Source organism: Lissotriton helveticus, chromosome 8, assembly GCF_964261635.1.
Source record: "Lissotriton helveticus chromosome 8, aLisHel1.1, whole genome shotgun sequence".
NCBI lineage: Eukaryota > Metazoa > Chordata > Amphibia > Caudata > Salamandridae > Lissotriton > Lissotriton helveticus.
Window position 1 is genome coordinate 998644687 of NC_136069.1, and position 22434 is coordinate 998667120.

The following is a 22434-nucleotide window of genomic DNA, read 5'->3' on the forward strand; positions in this document are numbered from 1 at the left end:
ACACTTCAAACAGTGACTTGATAATATATAGAAATAGATTACAGGTATTTTCCTCTCCCTGTGACTTTGCAGTGCTTTCAAATTGAAGCCTAAGAAGAGCACAGTGGTGCTCCTGATAGCTATATATTTTTGTAACATATTTGGTGGTGTTAATTAACACTGAATTCCAAATAGGACATTTAACTGCCACAGGTGCATTTTCTGAGATAGTTCCTATGTACTTACAAGAAAGTTTAATAAACAAGGTGGGTGAAAATAATTTTACCAATCCCATTTTAGGGCCACAGAATACCCACGTTGGCACTGAATAGCAGTGTCACAGTGCACTGAGTCCTAACACTAGCTAAAAAAAGGTCCAGGAAAGGCAAACAATCAGGGATGAGCATGCAAAAATGGCAGGATTCCTCCACATTGCAACAAATCGCTATTCCTTGCTACTCCTTCCTTTGCATCAGCTAAAAAGCACCCAAACCTTGTTATTCAATCAGCATACAATTGTTCTCATTCATCCATACTGCAGCAGGATCTACTGCATGCCTGCATGTCATCATCATGTGTAGGCATCCTTCTGCATTTATGAACAGGTTTGTGATTGAGTGTGGTGTTCTGTTTAGCACAGCTCATTTGTAAATGACCTAAGAACTGTGCTTTTTTTGTATCTCTAGAGAATCATGGCCAGTTACTGTTTCTGCTGGTCGTACAGTGTACAGATATATTATTGAGATTTTACCAACAGTGATTATTACAATCAAAGAGTATGGTTGATGGGAATGATAACATGAGTTTTCCTGCTATTTATAATAACATACATTAATTATCTGCTGAGGATCACACACCCCTCTTAATTTACCTCAATAAATTAACTTAAAGTAAAGAGTCCCTTTTTCTATGTCAAGGTAAAAAGTACATATAAAAATGAAATGCAAACATTATTTGGCAAGAATTTATCCTATGGGTTCCTATGAAGTCTCCATTCATTTATGTTCAAGAAGATTTGAAATGTGGGAGAGACAAATATGCTTATACGCATTTCTGTTTTAAGGATTTTTGGGGCCCCAGTCAAGGAAAATTTGAGGGGCCCTGCTTGGAAAAACGTTTAATTTTAGTATCCATTTTCTACTAACTCAAGGCTGAATAAAGCCAAACTTTCAGAAAGGGTCACTCAAAAACAGTTGAAATATGCGTTGTCCATGTAAGGATGAAAATGCTTTCTGCTCATACGGCCAGTAAGCTGCAACCAATTAAAGGTATTTATGAAAGAAAAAGGAAATATGCCTTGTTTAGGCCCTAAAATCGATCATTAAGATGACCTTAGCAAAGGGAGAAAGAGGTAGAAGTTGGCAAAGAGGAGAAAGGCTTGCATACAGAAATAGACAGAGGGGATCAGTTTTCAGCTAGAACCACTCTGACAATCTTTAACAGGATCCCTGCATGTAGTCCAGGGCACACCAGAGGCTCATGCTGCTGAGATCAAGGCACTCAGGTCAAGTACTGATATTGTTACATTTTGTATTAATTAGCACGATGTCTTTCATTGAAGCTACTGGTTTACCATCAGAGTGCCCATGACATAATAGTCATAACGGTGCTGTTATGCACTTATTCTCATGCGCTGAGGGGTAGCGAGCGCTATATAAATGCAAGTCTTTTTTCCTCTTCTAAACTTCCACTGTCCTTCTCAATTCAAATAACTGACTAACATATCCACCACTCAAATTACCTTCATATTTCACTGTACTAACTCACCACTAATCCTTTATGGGTTTCGGAGCAGCGTGCTACTCACCGAAAGAGCGCTTCAACACCCATTCAGGGGAAGCAAGGGCTATATAAATGCAAAGATTTTTTACTCTTCTATCCCTCCACTATACTTCTCAATCCGAATAAGTAACATACCCACCACTCAAATGTAATTTGGTATTCACTATGCTAATTGACCACTAATCCTTTATGGGTTCCAGAGTAGTGTGCTACTCACTGAAAAAAGCGTTTTGACGCCTCGTCAGGGGTAGTACGTGCTATATAAATGCAATTACAATACAATACGAGGGTGAAAGGTTAAATGCTCAGCTCAGGGGGATGCTGTGGACTCAGTGCTGGAAAGCTATTGGGCATAAGCTCAGAAACATTCCCTCTATCGAGTCAAGATTTGTGGTGGAAGTGCTAGTCCAAAGTCGTTCAGGAAGAAAAGTGTGTTTCTGCAACGTCTGTTTCCTCCTATCTTCCATTTCCCCCACTACCATCGATACCCACTCTTCCACTCTTTTTAGCACTAGGTTTAACCCCTTGCATTTTCGTGCTGTGCAGGAGTTTTAAACAGCGGACGGGATTCGGACGGCCCCCAGCCGTCCTGCGCACATGCCCACCGTGACGCATGACGACTGGGGGCCGTCCCGAGCACCGAAGGGGTTAGTAGAGGGTTTGGTTGAGTGGAGTCTGATCCCATACACAATCCAGCTGTGGGGCTCCCCTCATATGGCTTTCTTAAAGGATACTATGAGAGAAGTAATGGGAGCTCAGGTAGACCATCCCCATTTTAGTTTTCTACACGCTGGCTACTATGAAAACAATTTTGGTATGCATAACTACGATCAAAACAGGAAGTTAGCCAAATCAGCCTACTGGGCATAAGTAAAATTGTAGCGGACTGAGAAGACTGTGACAGCCCTATGTCCTCCAGTCATTTGTGGGAAGTATTATTTGTACGTTATCGAACATTATCCCACAAATCCATTTTCTTTGGCATTTAGTATTGGGTACTGCAGCTTACAAACTATATTAAAATTTGGGATTACAGTTAATTGTGTTCTGTTTGCTGAACATTTTGTACTGGCAAGAGAGAAACTTTTGACCATTGTCTCCGGTGCTGTCCTATATATTTACATATCATGAGGAAACAATAAAGCCACTTATGATTAATGTCAATAAGGAGCTATATTGAAACTTTGAGGGTATGCAGTCGTATCCTGTCATAACACTGAGCTAGAACTGGGTCATGCATGTACTGCATTTGTGATCCATATAATGCAATGCAGCTTTTCCAGATGTTATCAGTTTCTGTACATTCTTATAGGTCATGTAAGAGTTTTTAAATTTAAATTAAAAGGAATATCTTGCAACTGAACTATACTTAAACTGTTTCAAGTTGACAGTCAGTGCTGCAAAGGTTGTTTACCACAAATCTAAAGTATCAAAGCTGACAGTTCCTATTTTCCCAAAATCCAATAAAATTCTAGCACGCTTTGATGAAATGAATCAATTGCAACGCCGTCCTCCAACTGTCAGGGATCATTGCATGTATGATTACCTACCCCTTTAAGTGGCACGCCTCTGTACGCAGGTCAGTTGGGCATAATCTGTGGATCAGCCGGCTTATGTACTACAGGGACATAACAAACATAAACATTCATAGGGTCTCCATCATATTCATCAGATTCAGAAACCTCTCTGTGTGAGTCTCACCCTGCACAATAATGACACCTACACAACAAGCGTTGGCAAAGCCAATAGGTCTCGCCTTTGCAAGAGCTATTGGCATTGGCAAAACGTTTTAGCCATGTTGTACTCCAGCATGGCTGTTGTTTAGCATGGCTAAAAGTTAGTGGCATACAGGAGAGTGGTGTGGGTTGTGGTACAGTGCAATGGTGAAAAGTGAAGCAGTCATGCAATTAACAAGGACCCCCTGTAAATAATCTAGAGCTCGTAGGACAGGGTATTATAACAATGGCAGAAAAAATTCCTAGGCAGTTCAATTGGTGCACATTATGTCAACATCTTTTTATCAAGACTCAACTGATAATTTTGAACTCAGTGTAAAGAGGAATCAGCTTATTAAAACATACAAAGTTTCATTGTATTCATATTTTTGTTAAAAGAAGGATACATTTGAAGAATAGTTTCAGATAAAAAATATATTACACACTAAATATAGTACTTTCATTGTCTAGTTGTAATGGTTTAGTGAACAGTTTGATCTAAACAATGAAGAATACAAAAACATTATAATTAGAACATATTGACAAACATTAAAAAACAAGGACTAGTACAACGTGGCTGTATGGTGAGGGTTCTCGACGCGCGTTTCGGCACCAGGGGTGTCTTTATCAGGAGTGCGACAAGTTATTATCGTTGCAGAGGTGGTGGGTCTAGTCTATATTTTTGATAGTTTGAAGGAAGTCAGAACAGGATTCAGGACTACTACGTGCTATGGGGCTCAAAATTGGCAGGGTGGTGAAGGGTCAGCCAAGTACCACGTTCAGGGATCAGAGAGATGGACGTTATATGGGTCTACGGTGTCGAATGCTCCACTGAATGGGGTGTGTGGAATTGCACACTACTCAATATCTGGCTCACAGGCGAGCCTAGTCTGTTTATCGGAATTATTGATCCAATGATGGGATTGCTAGTCACTATAGGTCTATGTCAGTAGCGATCAAAGGGTTTTCAAAGGCATGCCAATGTTTCGAGGAGATACGCTGAAGCAGTCTGGCTGAGCAGCTTATAATCAGGATTTCCGGCTGATAAACCCCACGCTCAAGTAGTATCAGCGTTGCGAGTCACTTCAGTCCTGTGAGTTCCATCGTGAAGCAGTGCCATAGAATGGAGTGGCATAGAGTGTCTTGTATTAGAGTGGCATAGAGTGGAGTCACAGAGAGTGACGTACAGTAGAGTGGCATAAAGTGGACTGGCGTAGAGTGCATTGGTGTAGAATGGTGCAGAGTATAGTGGCAAAGAGTGCAGTGACAAAGAATTCAGTGATACACAATGCAGCATTGTAGAATGCAGTGGCGTAGAGTGTTGCATAAGAGAGTGCAGTGGTGCAGAGTGGAGCGGTGCATAGTACAGTAGGGTGAGCACAACAAGATGATGAACAGAGGTCTGAAACTTTTCAACCAATCACCCCAGTCAAGAGATCTGGGTTGAATCCATCATTCTTTTGCTCACTATGCCACCCCAGTCTGGAACCAGTCATATGCAAATCCGTCTTGACCCTGCTACTCATGGGAACAATCCAGCCCGAACCCTTGAGGTATCTGGTCAGCAATGGCTGAACTCACCTCAGGAGAATGAGGTCTAGTCAGTCAGTCAGGTCTAATTCCCTGGCTCCCACATAATCTGGTCCTTCCTTGTGGACCTGGGCCTGCTCTAACTATAGTCCAATAGAAGGAATGGCAACTGGCCGTGCCAAGCATGTCAGACATAGCAGGGCAAAAGCCCTGGAGAGTGGCAGCCCCATGAGTAGGTTCTACTAGCAGTTGCATCGTTTAATATTTATATTATTGTATCTGATAATTATCCCCAGTAACCTGTCCTGGAGCCTTTTGTCATATTTTTCAAATTTTTCTTCTCTTGTTCTCAATTTTTGTTTCATTACAAAAAAGTACTGCAAAGTAATAAGTTATACTGAAATCATTTTTAAGCTATCCTGCTTTTGTTACATTGTTCTTGAATAAATTCTACTTGACAGTTATCTAAAAATGCCTTTTCTTTGTATTTATGGTGATGGTACTATGGTGGCCTGTATTTGGTAGCATACTTTTGGCTTTATTTAGGCATTGGCGGTTGTCCTCTCATCGGTAGCGGTAATGACATCTGCAACTGCAGCAGCGGGTCGTCGACTGTGTTTAGGGAACCCTCCCTGGTGGGGATCACTTTGCTGTGAAAGGATCGACAGACAGAACACTGGTTGCCATGTTTAAAGTGCCCGCTCATCAAACTTAATTTTTTTTTTCTACAATAAGTAATAAGCTTCCATGAGCCTATAGCATTTTCCCTGCATGTGGGGAACATTTAAGATTTTCTTTGCCTGTTTCCACCATGGCTCAAATGGTGACATGGAATGGGAAAATGAGTGATGATAGTCACCATTAAGGAGGACTGACCATCTCTGTGAGCCAGCAGTCCACTGTCAACTGGACTACTGGCAAATATTATTAGTAGCAGAACCAGTGGAGGCTCTGCCAACAGCAATCCAGTATATCCCCAACTGAAACAGAGAGGGGGAAACAGCATGTTTGGTTGGGTGGGAGGGTAGCTTGTTTACAGCCTGCCTTCCTCCCAGTCAAACCCTAAATAATGCCATTTATTTCATGAGTATGTGTACATAAATTGTCCCCAATAGCTATAACACATAAAAAGAATATGAACTTGGGCATGCAGATGGTACCAGCTGCTTACTATACGTACATCACTGTGCTATTTGCTGACAATATACTCCATCTTTGGTGCTCACTTGATATACCAGCAACATGGTGGCTGGAGGTGCAACTTGTGGATGAAAACCATGAAATCAGGAAATTTGCTGCCAACCTATACTGCTATGGCGTACGGTTTAATACCATTACTCTACCACCTCAGGAAAGTAGTATGTTTAAAAATTATATTTAATAATATAGGCTGTGTACTTTAAATTAACTAGAGAAGCTAAGTATCCACCTATCTGAGCTCCCAAAAAAAGCTGCACAGGAAACGCGGGCATTGGACACCCTGAACATTTAAGATACCATAGATACAGATACTGTTTTATACGGTGGTGAGAGCTGTCCTGCAGTGGGACATTTCGTTTTGGATAGTAGGGAATTGAATGCCTAAAGCAATACAAATTCCATGTGACCAAAAATGCGTTTAATAATTATGAGTGGTGACTCCAAACATGAATGCTGGTATTCACCTGGCTGTACCTTTGCAGAAAACAGGGCGTCTTTATGAATCTCACATCACGTGTTATATCAGGGTTCTCTCAATCTTAGGGGTAGTGATCCGGGGGGTTTACGTTTTATAGACCGGACTAATAAATGAATATTTGAAAAGACTAGCCTTAAAGTGGGTCATATTCCTAAAAGCCCATGATACAGCAAGATGAATTAACCAATAGTATAGGTTAGTCTTATACAATATGCAAATAAAACCCCAGATGGGTTATTTCCAATGCATATAGTCTCTTAGTGTTTGGGATTATCGTGTTTATTATTCTACAAGCTCCTGGTCCACTTCAAACATCACAGGTATAGTACAAAAACTATGTGAGATGTTACTAGCCAACATGTTTCGCTGACTGCAGAGCACAATCCTGGGGCTTTTTCAAGGCTGTATATACATATAGAGATAAAATAAACAATTTGAAGTGATATGCATAAATAAAATGTTATATGAATACACAAAAAATTATAAATGCATCATTTCATATGCGGAAATCAAGTTTAAAATGTTTTAAATAATAAGCCAAGTATGAAGAAATACCAGACAAAAATTTGAAAAAGTAATCATTTAAAATACATAATACTTATATATTACCATATTGTGAAAAGGAAGGAAAACAAAAACATTGCAATATAAATATAATAATAAAGATCACGTAATGTATGACATTACTTTATCAAAGCTGCTGTCACTGCCACTGAATGCACTCACCAGCTCTGCTCTGCTCAGTCCGAGCGGGACTGTAACGACGGTCTTTTGCTGTACTCTGCTGATTCCCGACGCGGGCGTCGGGGACTACATCCCCCACGTCCTCTGTGGCGCCTGTCATCACGCGTCATGCTAAAGCGCCAGGAGGCGCTTTAAATTTGCACTAGGGCTCCCGCAGCGCGGGTCCCTTTATCAAAGCTGCTGCCACTGCCACTGGACGCACTCACCAGCTCTGCTCTGCTCATTACGAGGGGGACTGCAACGCCGGTCTTTTGCTGCACTCTGCTATTTCCCGACGCGGGCGCCGGGGACTACATCCCCCAGTGTCCCCTGTGGCGCCTGTCATTATGCGTCATGCTAAAGCGCCAGGAGGCGCTTTAAATTTGCACTAGGGCTCCCGCAGCGCGGGTCCCTTTATCAAAGCTGCTGCCACTGCCACTGCCACTGAATGCACTCACCAGCTCTGCTCTGCTCAGTCCGAGGGGGACTGCAACGCCTGTCTTTTGCTGCACTCTGCTGATTCCCAACGCGGGCGCCTGGGATTACATCTCCCAGCGTCCCCTGTGGCGCCTGTCATCATGCGTCACGCTAAAGCACCTGGAGGCTCCTGCAGCGCGGATCCCTTTATCAAAGCTGATGCCATTGCCACTGGACGTACTCACCAGCTCTGCTCTGCTCAGTCCGAGGGGGAATGCAACGCCGGTCTTTTGCTGCACTCTACTGATTCCCGACGCGGGCGCCGGGGACTACATCCCCCAGCGTCCCCTGTGGCGCCTGTCATCACGCGTCACGCTAAAGCACCTGGAGGCGCTTTAAATTTGCACTAGGGCTCCCGCAGCGCGGGATGTACACAGGCGTGCCCCGGCCAATGGCGGGCCCGTCTGCGCCCGTCCGCGCCCGTCAGGGACTGGATGATGCCGAGCTGGGCCACCCCTCTAATTTCGTCCACAGAACCCCAAAGCACTGCCGATTACTGGAAGAAGACGTGAGTACTGGGCAAAGGTGACTACTAGCTGGCTCCCATCTCACTAACAAACATTTGGAGGTGTCCAAAGGGCCCTTTTGGACAATCAGGGCCCAGAAAACCCAGAGGTCATTGGGACAGAACTCAATCAGTTTTTAAGGTACTGGACTCTCATTTACTTATTAGTCCGTCCATATTTATCATCTGGTGGGATTAGTAAGCGGAAAGCAACGGCCTCCCTGGTGGGGTGGAGGTTTAAAGGGGACCCTTGATGCCTTGCTATCGAGAGCAGAGTCTATACTAGTCCACGAAATACAGCTGGCCAAAAAGAGACACTCTTTGGACTCGATTGTGGTGCAAAAGCGGTCCTCAATGGGCAGTATAGCCACAACTAAATCACCCATTGCTGGGGCTCCCCTAGGTCAAGTAAAATCAAAAAGTGGTCACATCGCAAATGGCTCAACCCCTGCCACTTTATCACCACAGGCGGCAGGACTGTTAACCCAAACCATTGAGTTACTATCTGATGATGAGCCCGTCAGAGATTAATGCAGAAGACACTGAGAGGGGCTCTGATCGAAATTCTGTGTTATCACATGGGGAAGGGCTGGCTGAGGGAGAGCCTGCACGGGCCATAGATCCAACTGGTGTAGAAATTATCCCAAGGGAAGGTGGGGAGGTGGTTACCCGTTCTAAAAGGGCTTTAATAGACAAAAGTATTACAAAAAGTGTTGCCACTTCATTGGCTGTTTCAACAGCTCCAGTAAAGCGAACCAGGGGGATGGGGCGCCATATTTCTAATGGTAAATCAAAGCAGAAGCGTGCGCCCAAAATGACCAGGTCTAAAGACACAGAAGGTTCCGCAGTTAGCCTCCAGTGTCAAAATTGTGGAGAGGCGGAAAAGACTCGGGCGGATATAGAAATGTGGTCTAGGTTGGAAATAATGTTAACTACCCACCTATGGCCCATACTCGAGAAAATTAATCTGATAGAAGGGAAACTGTCCCTGCTGATCACACAGAATAGTAGCCTGGCATATGTGGTCACGGGGCATTCAGTTAACAGCTTGGAGGCACCAGAGGGTCCCACACCTCCAAGGGTAGAGATTCCCCTAGAGAGAAAAGAGGGTGGGAACTACGAGTGTGCAGTGCTGGAGGGCACAAAGGAGGGTGTAGACAAAGGGCAAACCGCTGGGCCTACGGATGGAAAGGTCCCAAGGCCAAACATCACCTTGGGAGACAATAGATATACGAGGGTGGGAACCGCAACTCAAAACCTGGTCTCTGACCCAGCTCCTATAAACATAGAGGGTAGAACATCTATACCAGATGATACTGCATCCACTTTAAGTGACTTCGCTAGGTGCACTGCGGGCTTGCCGGTTTTAGATCTGCCGCCGGCATCATGCCCATACACAGTAATCCTGACAGGGGTCCCGGCTCTTAGCGGAGACAGAGAAGAAACCCTGCGTATGTTGATTAACAAGGCGGCCCATTGGCTGAACAGAAATGCAGGTTTTAACATCGCAAACCACAGGCATATATTAATGGCTAGAAGGGTGTCCTGGATTGGAAACAGTAGGAAGTGCTTTCCAGGAGATAGTGTGATCTTAAACCTAAGGTATCCAGGGCTGGTACATGATCTCTTCTACCAGCGAAAGGGGCCCTACCAGGCGGAGGGCGGATCAAGTATTAGAATGCTCCCCCTGGGATTTTTTTATAGGGACATGATGTGTGCAAATAATCGTGCTGAACACAGGAGACATCTAGCAGGACCTGATCGAAGGGGTTTCTCTGTCCTGTTATCTAATCGGTATGCCCCTCTCCATAATGTATCAGCCCTAGACGACATATATTGACTCGCCAGGAGCACGTCAAGTAGGGATGATCATAGATTGGAGAGTTTGTCTCTTAACGTAGGCACGGGAGGGACAGTCATGTCAAAGGCTAATGAGTTTATCATACCCTCTCTACCTGGGGAGGCTAGTGGGCCCGCTGTTGATGGGAATACCCAAGTAGCTAATGTATCTCTCAGTCCTAATCTTGGCCTCATATCAGAGAGCAAGACGTCCTCAGACAGGGTAACATTGAGATAATTTTCTGGAATATAGCTGGTCTATCAGTTAAAATACAAAATATTGTATGGCTAGCTTACATAAAGAAATTGCAGGTTATTTGCCTTCAGGAAACGTGGGAGGTGGATAGTAGTGCGCTTTCTTTAGAAGGTTATAAAATGTACTTTGTACCAGCACGCAAGGCAGCTGCTGGAAGAGCAAGGGGAGGCCTGATTACATACGTGGACTTGAGGTTACAGGGGAGGTGGGATGATTTGGGTTGAGATTCAGATTTTATGCAGGGGATTAGATTTCATAGTAAGGGTTATTAGTTAATTTTTATTAATTTTTATAATGCCATTTTAGCGGCACAGACCACAATAGGACTGAACGAATTGGAGTGTAGGTTGGCAGGTATACAAAACCAAGGGGGGATAATGTCCCAGTTGGTGTTACTTGGTGACTTTAACTGCCACCTGTGCCCAAAATTGATATCTAGTAGGGGGTTTGGTCTTCTTGCCCACTGGAAGAGGGCCCGCACTTGGAGCACACAAGGGAGGGAAGGGAGTTAAGTAAGTTGTTAGGCTCTCATGCGCTCATACACACTATGGACTTGATTACAGTGGGGGGGGGGAGAATGGCCCATCCAACTTTCAAAGGTAGAGGGTGTGATTCTTTTATTGATTTTATTTTCTTTACCAACACGCTGAAGCGTTGGATCTTACGTTTTAAGATACATGTAAGTATTTTTAGTGATCACACTCCTTTGGTCATGTTACTTAACCACTTGGCTGCTAAGGCATGTTCCATGATTTACACTAAATTTCCATTGAAATCAATGGGAACTCATGACAAGTTACCCTTGTCATTAGCAGCCAAGTGGTTAAGGACCTAAGCCCAATAAAGAACCCTGTACGAATGGGGGTCAGTGGCAAGATAATTGCCACTGATCAAGGAAGGAGGCTCAGATGGTCTCAGATTGAGGGTGTAACCTTTTATAGAGCCTTAATGGCTGATAAAGAACAGCAGGTTTGGAAGTGCTTAAATCTAACAGTGGATAGGGCTGAATTGGTCAAAGCCTTTGAGGGCCTCGCCCAATATATTGATGGCCTACTCAGGTGTAGAACTAACAAAAATGGAAAGGAGGATCATAGGTGGTTTGACCATCAATGCTCCTTTGCCCTGAGGGAGCTGAAGTCAGCTCTAAAAGCAAGGGTGTCCACATGTAGGGCCCTCTACAAACAGGCAGTAAAACAACGCAAAACCTCCTTGCAACAGCAGGCATGGGAGAATTTGAGGGAAGCAGTCGAGTCTAAGAACTCGACCACCTTTTGGAAAGTTATAAATGACCCTTGCTTCCAAGACACAAATAAATCAAAGGTAGCAAATCATATCCTGCCAGAATCTTGGTATGAGCACTTCCACGGCCTCTACAATTGCAGTAGGCCAGAGGATCCACTAGAAGTAGAGGAGGGGGGAGAGACAATCACCCACACAATATTTTCCTTGGGCGAGATAAAGGCGGGCATTGAGGGTCTGACAAGGAATAAGGCCCCAGGTCCCGATGGGTTTCCCCCAGATCTTTTCTTGAGTCAGGTAGAGCTTTGGGCGCCCATATTGACTAGTGTCATTAATGCAGCAGTGGAATCGGGTATGCCTGCATCTAGGTCCACAGCTACAATTGTCCCCATTTTTAAAAATAGAAATAAGGGCAGACCATCATGTTACCGTCCTATTTCTCTTATTGACGTGACAGTGAAAGTATTAGGAAGGGTCATCCTCAACTGGCTAATGGACTGGGCGGTTGAACACCGCAAACTCACTGACACGCAATATAAATGGGTTCAGGTCAGGACGGTCAACTACCGATCAATGCCTTCATTTATACCTATTGGTAGCCAAGTACACCATTGCCAGTCAAGAAACTGTGTACTTGGCTTTTATGGACCTGACGGCAGCATTTGATCGGGTGAACCGAAATTGTGGGAACTCATGGGGGCTCTTGGTGTGGAGCCGGGATTGGTAAACATTTTAAGAGCATTACACCGGAACACGTTTTCCCAAGTCAGATATAATGAGGCGGGGAGTACCACCAATCCCTTTTCATGCTCAAGGGGGGTAAGACAGTGCTGCATTCTGGCCCCTTTCTTATTCACTTTGTGTATAAACATCCTGCACCAGGGGTTAGGTGCTCTTGGGGTGGACTCGCCAAGGATAGGAACGAGAGGGAACCCCGTTCTGCTTTACGCGGACAACGCAGTGCTTCTCGCGCGTACCTCTTGCGGGCTACAGTGTTTGATAGATGGTTTTGTGTGTTTCATGGGAAGTATAGACCTGTCCCCCAATCTTTCAAAAGCATATATTATGGAAGTGGGGAAAACACCGAAAAGGAAATATAATTATATGATTGTCTCTCACCGTTTAGAAAAGGTGCAGACGTTCTCATATTTGGGGATACTATTTGATACCCGTCCTAGTTTTAAAGCCCTGGTAGAAGAGAAATACCGCACATTAGCTAGTTGCTCTGGGGGAATTATGAATTTTGTGCGTAGGCTGGGTCATTGGTCACATGAACAAATCCTGAGATTGTATAACTCTATGTGCTGTGCTAAAACTCTTTACTGGAGTGAGGTCTGGGGTTTTATTGACTCTCAACATCTCCAAACTGAAGAGAACAAATACTTTTGGCGGCTGTTGAAAGTCCCGCAAAGCACTTCGTCCCATATTATTCACAAAGAACAGGGTGTTAGCCACATTAGAGACAGGTTGGAACTTAAACCACTTACATGCTAGGTCAAAATTTGGACAAACCCTGAGACCTTTCTAAGCAAGCAGATCATAATGGATTGTATGGCCCGTGACTGTGGCCGGAACATCCCATGGCTCAAGTACGTGAGGGAAACCCTAACAGACATGGGCTGTGCACATAATTTTATTAATCCTATAAAACTGTTACCCCGCAATAAGGAGCATGTTAAGGTGGAATTCCAGAAGCTTGTGGTATCCCGTAGGGAAGACAGGGAGCTGATTAAACCCTCTGTGAGAGCACACCTTCTGACCAAATCTTGCCTGGGTATTGAGCCTTACTTTTCTTTTTTCACAATGCCCAGGACAGATTTTTAATGACACGCTTCAGGCTAAACCTATTACATCACAGTTTAGCGGTGCCAGCAGGTTACACAATATCTACAGAGTTGAAGGGACCGTGCGGCTGCAACCACCGGTCTCCGCAGGATACCCTTCACTTTGTTTGAATGTGTCCCTACTATGCGCGCCCTAGGAAGCTTTTTTTTTTAAAGTATTCTAAAGAACGCTAGTTTCAAGCAGGCAAAGGTGGCCCTACTGTTTCTGAAGTTATCCACAGAAGTTTTAACACTTTTCTGTACTGTAAAATTTTTAAGGTCTGCAATGAGACTCAGAAATACAAGAGGTGAGGAGAGAATACACATGGTTGCAGCATTGGCCTGTTAAAGGTCCTAGCAATTAATTGGGCGGGTGAGGGTATTTTTAAGTATAAAGGGATTCATTAATTGTGCATCTTATGTGGCCAATTTTATATGTTACCCCCTTAATAATTTACTTCGACCTATTCAAACCCAGGACTATTTATCTATGACCCTGTGTAAGAATGACATAGGAGAAGTGGCTCCATCTGCGAACGGATTGCACATGTATTTTGGCTTGGTTTTTTGATATGGTGATATTTGTCTTTTATTATATGTTGTACTTTTATGGTATTGTGTTTTATGCCGAATAAAGTATATATTGATTGATTGATTGATTGACATTACAGAAGGGTAAAAATATAATAAATTTACAAATAGAATTCAACAAAGAAAAAATAATAAAATTTGGCTTTTAAGTTCAGTATTCCTCTAAATATTATTCGGTTGACACCTAGAAAAAGTATATGTCATAATGTGTATATTCAAATATGTTTCTAGGTATGTCATAGGAGCTGGGACAATGCACACAGGTGCTCGGACATGAACAGGACAAATAGGTGTTGGTCTGATCATGTACATGCATGTGGGGTCATGATAAAATATACATGCAAAAGCCTGTATCAGAAAGAGATCCCATAGAACACTTGGAACAACTATGTTTGAAATATATCGGTATCCGGGTTAGAGAAAAGAAAAATCAAAGAGAAAAGGACGTAGAAATAAATAGGAAGGAGTAGTAATTGTCACATAGGGCTCAAGTGAATGTCCCTTCAGTGCAATGAGCTTGTAGTCATTACTACTGAAAACTGGTCTTATCTGAAAGACAAATAAAAATACTATAGACAGTGGTTTGTGGAAATGTGTTTGGAAAGTTAGACAGTCAGAGAAGTAACGTACTGAGAAGATCACAATTGTTTGTAGGTGTAGTAATATAGAGGTAGTCCATGATGAAAGTAAGGAGGCATTGCATTATTGCAGCTCAGCGTCTCAAAGAAACGCCGGAAAGAGATAGAGAAACTCGGCACTTACCTTATCGGTTTGTGGTCTATTGGTATAAAGTCTCTGTCGTCCCCAGGGAGGTACTCCCTGTTAAAATGTGGTTGTATAATTGACATTCTCAGACATTTAAACCAGTTTGTAGTGTGATTACTACAAGAACCCAGGTCATGTGAGTCTGAGATCATGAGGAGGGAGGCCATATTGTAACTACAAAAGCCAGGGAAAGGGGGCAGCTATCTTGTAGTGAATCAGTCAAAGTGTAAACGATTAAAAACCAAGTCACTATGTGAATCTGGAATTTTGTGCAACGTGTAACAAGTGTTTATTGGACGAAATACTAGTGTACTGTGTAAGATCGGACAACATATTGATTAAAGTGTTATGGTTAAAAATGGGAGATACTAACCAATTCTGTCTTAACCATGGCCAGCAGAATGATTATATTGGAAGACAAAAAAACAAAAAAATAAAAATAAATAGTAGGCAATCCATGTGAATGAATAGCAGCATAGATTAAGTGTAGTAGGCGCTCTCATTTTAGATAAAGTAGGGATCAATGTAAATATGTGTGTTCATCTACGTTAAAGTTATAAGTATCATAAAGGTGAGAAGAAACATTGTATGATCAACATACTAGCAATTAGTATCATAATGTGGACCTGTAGAATTAAAAAGAAGCATGGTATGGACCAACATATACGTTATGACGATTAGTCACTAAAAGGTGAAAGAAGTCACCTGCCATATGAATTTTAGTTTGAACGGGTCAAGTTGAACATCAATGCTCATTTCATCATGCGCAAACTGCATACGTTACTTTGATTACCTTTCATAATTGCAATAGAACTATATACAAATTCTTCATTATATCAAACGAAAAAATTTCACTCTTCATTGCAACAACTCTTTAACAATTTAGACCTATGAGACAGTTTGCCAAATTATGGTAAATATAGGAAGATGCAACGAGGCGGTAGAATTATCAATGCTTCCTTAGAACAAGCTTCGCCTGTTTATATTCGATAACAGAATCTCATGTATTATATAACATAACAAAGACCTGTGAGGCCAAAACCGGTTGTGTCAAACGAGTCTAAAGTCAAATTCCTTAACATCAATTGTTACACCAAATAAATCTAACAAAACAGTTTTCCACATGGTTGGCAAAAACGAGAAAATACTCTAGTAGCATAATCCGTGATAGACTAAGGATGGGCCTCCTCTGTCAAATTAGAGTCTCCTGCTCACACTCAGCGTAATTAGAAATTCTAAAGAAAATGAGAATGGAGTCTATTCCTCATCATTATGGGGGTGAGGCGTTTTCTTATAACCAATAGTGCATCTCTGCATCTTTTTTCAAACCTGCGTTTGTGCTACCCAGCGTAGGTATGATCTTTTTCTTATTCTCATCAGGAGTTCTCTGCTAGCTCGTGAAAAAGTGCCTTTATGTGTTCTAATCGAAAGAAGGTGAACGCTTTCTGTTTCGTATGATATTGATTGGCGTGTTCAGTAAGTGGTGGACCAGTTTCAGGTTTGTGAACATTACAATAGTGTTCAAAAATCCAAATGCATAAGGGTCTGACGGTGCTGCCAACATAAAGTTGGTTTGCATGGGCATTCTATTATTTAAACAATGTAAGTACTCTTACAGTTGATCAAATCCATGATCTGTGATTTAATTGCCGTTGAAGGTGACAAGACTCCTTATATTACGACCCAGTTTAGAAGCTCTATAGTTATGGCATGTACAGAACCTACAAGGTTTGGCTAGAATGGTAGTTTGGGATCCTCTCTTGTCAATAAATTCAGATTTACAAAGCAAATTCTTGAGATTCTTGGCTCTTCAGAAAATCATTTGTAGGCAGCTAGCTATATCCTGGTTAATGGTTGGTTGTTTATGAGCAGACACCTATGTTTTTTAAGGACGTTTCTGATTTGGGAGTTATGTTTGTGATATTTTGTCATGGAACACGTACTACATTTTGTTGTTATAGGATTTACTGCAGAATACAGACCAAACTTTACAGAAAGTCCAAGGCTGACAATTCTATTCTACGAGCAGACAGCTTTTATCCCAACAATATTAGAAATACTGCCAAAGGTGAATCACAGAGTATTAGACGAAATTGAGGGGAGGATGATCTATACTGAATAAAATCAGAGAAACAAAACGTCTGGAACAAAGAGGGTACCAGAAAAATCATTTCCACGAATACGCTAAAGAAATAAATCAGAAAAAACATCATGATCTAATACAGTCCACAAAACCACTGGAACATCCCACAACAGCAAAAAAAGATATAGCCAATGGGCTTGTGCTCTTCATGCATTCACGCTTGAGCCTTGGAGTTTATGAATTTTCAGCACTTAGCAGATGAAAAAGGACATATCGTTGGGGACTGTCGGCTTTCTTTATTATCTTTGAGCTGAATACAGTTCATTTCGCTCTTCGTCTACACTCAGCTGCTGCATCAATTTTATCAAGTGCTTCCTCTTTATCTCTACATGCCAAAGGCAACAAGGGCATATGATGGAGGTCGCCCTTGTGTTTTGTATTGTCTGTATCTACATTGCATTCCTGAAAATGCAATACAAAGTTTTAGATCTTGAAGATATCAGTTTATGTCCTCTCAAAGAGCACAGGCCAAGGAATGTGATTCAAAATATTTTACTTTGATGGCTATTTTCGTAGCTGTTCTAATGTATGTTTTATGAGGTGGTTTGTGAACTATTTAATTTGATTTTTCTGGGCCCCCAATGCCCCTGGCTTATTCTTTAATCTATTTCTGCATTCCATATACTCAACTTGCTTCCACAAACTTTGCCTGAGACGGTGAGTGAGGCTGTAGTTGTAAGGGGCACACTGTGTAATAGCATGGTTTAGTTTTACCTTGCTTAATGACGCTTCTAAAAAGGTATGACTACTGTCTACTTTACAAATGGCTGATTGGAATGCTAGGGAGATAAAACATGCTACCTCAGGATCTCTTTTTCGCTATTCACAATTCAGAGACTTCGCTGGAGAGAGTTCTGCAGTGTGGAGGAAATTGCTCAGGATTTTTATTCATATATTGGGTGCTTAATTTGAAGTGGTAGTTGTAGGTGGGGCCCTCCAACACTCTTTTTTGGGAACTGGCACTTATTTGTAATAATCAGATTTTGACCTACAGCAGGAGAGAGAGAAAGGTTGCAAAAGAGGAAAGAAAGAGGAAAAGAAAATCGGAAGTACAGTTGCAGAAGAACAAAGCTGAGATGAAAAGAATCCCAGAATAGTGAGATATGGAGGAGCAAGGGGTGGCATTTTAGAGGATGAAAGAGGCATGAAGTGATATGTATAGAGTGCTTCATTTGTAAAGAAATAAGTAACTTTTCTCAGAAGCCCACCGGGACTGATGCCTAATGTTAGGGTATGCAACAACCCCAACATTTGGCACTGGCAGGCATCTGAGAAAAGGCACTTTATGATTAAAGCACTCTATACACTAAAATTTGAAAAGTTGTTTTGGTATCTTTTTTGCTTGCAAACAATGCACTTATCAGTTTATCATAATTTAATTTCTATTCTAATACTCTCACATTTTACTGGACTGTTACTGCGGGGTGGCCCCTATTCTTGCCACCAAGGGAGAGTTGTGGCACAGTGGCCAGAGCGACTTACTCCGGAGCGCGGGGTTTACGGTTCGATCGCTAGCAGCAGCTCAGCATCATGTGCATCTGGGCAGTAGCTCACTTAATCTCCCTGAGGGCCCCCAGCACCTTGAAACTTTAAGGGGTGATATGTTTACGCTTTACAAGTATGGATTATTAATATTATAAAATGCAATCATTAGCATTTAATAAATGGCAAATCATTTCCCCTTTTATCTCAGCATATCACGTTTCACTCATTGCATATTCACAAAGATCTTTAATGTAGAACGTGCATAAGGGGAGAGACAATATACAGGCCTGTTTGAATTTCTTGCTCAGGTAAAACTGTAAAGTCAGGCGTCTCCACTGTCCAAAGCATACATAAGTAGTAATAGTATTCTACAATTTTTGTCATGCAAATATATCTGTCGATGTTTAGTTAAACTCCATATTTTGTGAAGTAGATTTTTAAGGAATATCAGTTACAAAGTAGTAAGATGATTTAATGATGCTTCCTGATAACGCATGACAGCATTCATTCTACCTTCAATCAATCAATCAGGGAAATTAAGCGCACTACTCACCCATGAGGGTCTCAAGGCACTGGGAAAGGGGACTAGATGGAATACTTTCTATGTGATCACCAGAAAGACTACCTTCTGATCATCCCCCTGAGGTTCCAAGTGAATGACTTTATGCCCCCACTGGTGAATAATCCGCGGTGTTCTCTGAAGAATGAATGATGTAGACAAGTATGTTACTTGGGTAAATGGTGGTTAAGAAAAAGATACGTTAATAAAGGCTTGAGTTGCTACCACCATTCCTATGGATTCATAGACATGTTTCAGTGCAGGGAAGGAATATTAATTTCCTGGTTGTTAATAGAGAGATCTTCTTCTACTCATAAACTTCACTCTGTCCTCTGATAGGACGGCTTCCACCATCCACCCATTTATACCCTTCACTAAAATGTATCATCAGCAAACAGATCACATGCTACGAGGAACCGCTGTCACTGGCTGTGGTAGTACTGTTGAGATGAGCAAGGAACTAATGCCAGTACCGCTGTGCAAAACATCATCTCAAAGTTCCTTTCAATTGCGATGGGGCTGGCATACAAGAGTTACTGATCCTTTGGAATTATAAGATTTGCTGTAACTACACAGATCTCAAGTCATTTTCACAGAGACTCTACAGGCTAAAAGCAGTCAGAGTCTCCTGGTGAAATATCATGTGAAAATGAGGAATTACTGAGCAATGAAAACTGAAATTATAGATTCACCGATAATACCTAATTTCTTGGAGAACCCTGAGCATCCTACTTGTAACCACCAGTAACCCCGCTCCAGAATTACTAATGCCTCTGATATTAGTAACTTTGGGGGGCAGAGTTACTGAACATTTCTATCGAGCTCTCGCAAAGAATGCTGTCCCGGCATGCAATTCCCAGCCAGGTAGAAAATGCACATTTTAAGAGATAGAGAAGCTATTACACTCTCCAAATTTCTAGCTATGTACAATCAACAGTTGGGATTGCCAAACGAACAGCCTCTGCTGAGCTGAATCTGCAAGTGCTGCTTTCCCCAAGACTATGACAGTCAGTCCACAGTCTTCTTCAACACTGAGCTCCAGCCACAGAAAGAACATTCAACGGAAACCCATCCCATGTCTATCTTTCATAAATTCTACTCTATAGCAAGATGATTTTCATGAAACAAATCACACGAATCAGGAATAATGGAATGCTGTCTTATTTATCCTTTGGAAATCAATTCCACTCACCCTAATATGACTCCTTGCAACTATTTTACATAGCAAATGTGTATATAAGTTGCCTCAACATTAAGTCTGAAACATCTAGGGAAAAAACTGTCAGAGATTTAGGTGGGACACTGCCTAAGGGTAAGCTATTAGGGAAATTAAAACCGCAGCAAAGAAACCAAACCAGAAACAACCATCTCTTTCTCTTTAAAAAGCAGTTAACGATGTGCAGCGCTCTGAGGATAATGTGTACACCTAAACACTTCTGTGCTTTCTCATTGGAAATCTTCGTTGTCTGTATCGCTCCATTCTAGGCAAAGGTTGTTTTATTCATTTATTTTATGATGTGTGCGTTGGTTAGCTTTGTTTTCGTAGCACCTAACAAAAGATCCAGCCTAAAAAAACACCCACTCTCCCATGCACTAAGAGGCAGGAGTTTTAACAATGCATTATGAATGAATGTATATTTGGCGCTCCTTTTGACATAACTACCTGGGAGCAACATTTCATGCTGTACTGAAAATATGAGACAGACAGGAGCAGGCTATTACGATTTGATTGTGTCCAGGTTTGACTGCTGAGTGACGGCCATCTTGGTAAAAGGTACAATAACAACCGAAATGTACAGTTGCGTAACTGCATTGCATCTCGCAAGAGAGCAAAGATTCGATGTGTGTCATGTGTTGCCACATACAACCCTTCACCTTGAGTAACTCACCCATGGAGCCATATAATGCCATAGCAATGTAGACCTGATCTGACAAGGACCACTTCCTGGTTGCGGATGGTTGCCACTTACTCTTTACAGGCGGTATTTACCAAAATGCCTGTGATGGTGCAAGCGACCCATTGTTTTTTCTCCAAGTTCTTCATCTTCATAATTTGAGGTGCACTCCTGCTCCCAAGTAAAGCACAATGCAATGCAGGCTCCATTCTAATAATTTAGACAATCCACCCGAGCATTGCCAGGTGCATTGAATAATCTATAGGGACACTAAATTAGCATTTTGTCCAGTACCGGAATTGTGCTACCACAAACAGTTTGCAAATGTAGCCATCATTTCCCAAAGAAAAAGTATTGAATTACCGAGAACCTTAAGTTAAAAAAACATATTAAAGATGCGCCGCAAATTCAAAATTAAATAACCTGTCATCCTCTTCAGTATTAACATAAGGCATTACGATATAAGATATGTGGATATGTCAGGCTTTCCTCACTTCATCCACTAAAGCTTTACATTCGAGAAATATATTCCTCTAATAGCATACTAACCAATTCCATTCATCCAGAAAAGAAATCATATTAATTCGTGGTATTCACTTCTCTTACTGTAGTTCACAACGATCTTCTGCAGTCTAGATGTCCCCAAATGTGCATATTATATCATATTGCTGGTTTTTATTAGGACATATCAGTCAAGATTATCACTTTAGCCATCTGTACTATGCAATGCTGGCAGTAGCTACCATATCTAAGTGGAAGAGGTGTGGCGCCGCGGTCAGGGCGACTGACGCTGGAATCTGGGGACCACGGTTCGATCCCCGGCTCCGGCGGCAGGTTAGCCCAGCACCATGTGACTCTGGGCAATAGCTTGCTTAATCTTCCCGACGGCGCCCCCAGCGCCTAGAGACACTTACGGGTAATTGTGCGCTTTACAAATGTGGACTTTACTTTACTAAGTGCTTGATTTGCGCCCTGGGGTTTGCAAAACAGCCACAAGAAGGTGTTACAGTTTAGTTAGCATGTGCTTCTGTAAACAAGAAGCAGGGCATACTCAGTTGTGCAGAACGCGCTGCTATAATGAGTGATAGAGCTGTGAGAGAGGGTGCCTGTGGTGGAGAAGTGCATGTCTATTGTTTTGAGAGCAGTACATTGCCCTTTGGTTAACCTTTGCCACTCCTGCAGCTGTAAACATGGGCAAAGCTTGATGAAGTGAGGAGGTGAGCTAGTATGGAACATCTATGGTACATAACTTTAATTTGCTCTCAGACTCCAACAACTCCACTGGCTCCCAGTCAACAAGAGAGTCTCCTTCAAGCTCCTCACTCACATATACAAAGCCCTTCACGACTAAGAACAAACGTACCTGAACCACCGCCTCATACCCACCAGACAATTCTGAAGCCCGCAACTTGCCATCCCAAGGATCCACAAGACCAGAACTGGAAGAAGA

At 42.3% G+C, this 22434-nt stretch overlaps 1 protein-coding gene across 1 annotated transcript in view; it reads right to left on the reverse strand.

Annotated features, from left to right (window-relative positions):
• The window catches only part of PTCHD1 (patched domain containing 1), a 691546-nt gene that overhangs the window by 280034 nt on the left and 389078 nt on the right, over positions 1–22434 (reverse strand). The gene's annotated exons all lie outside the window — the stretch shown is intronic.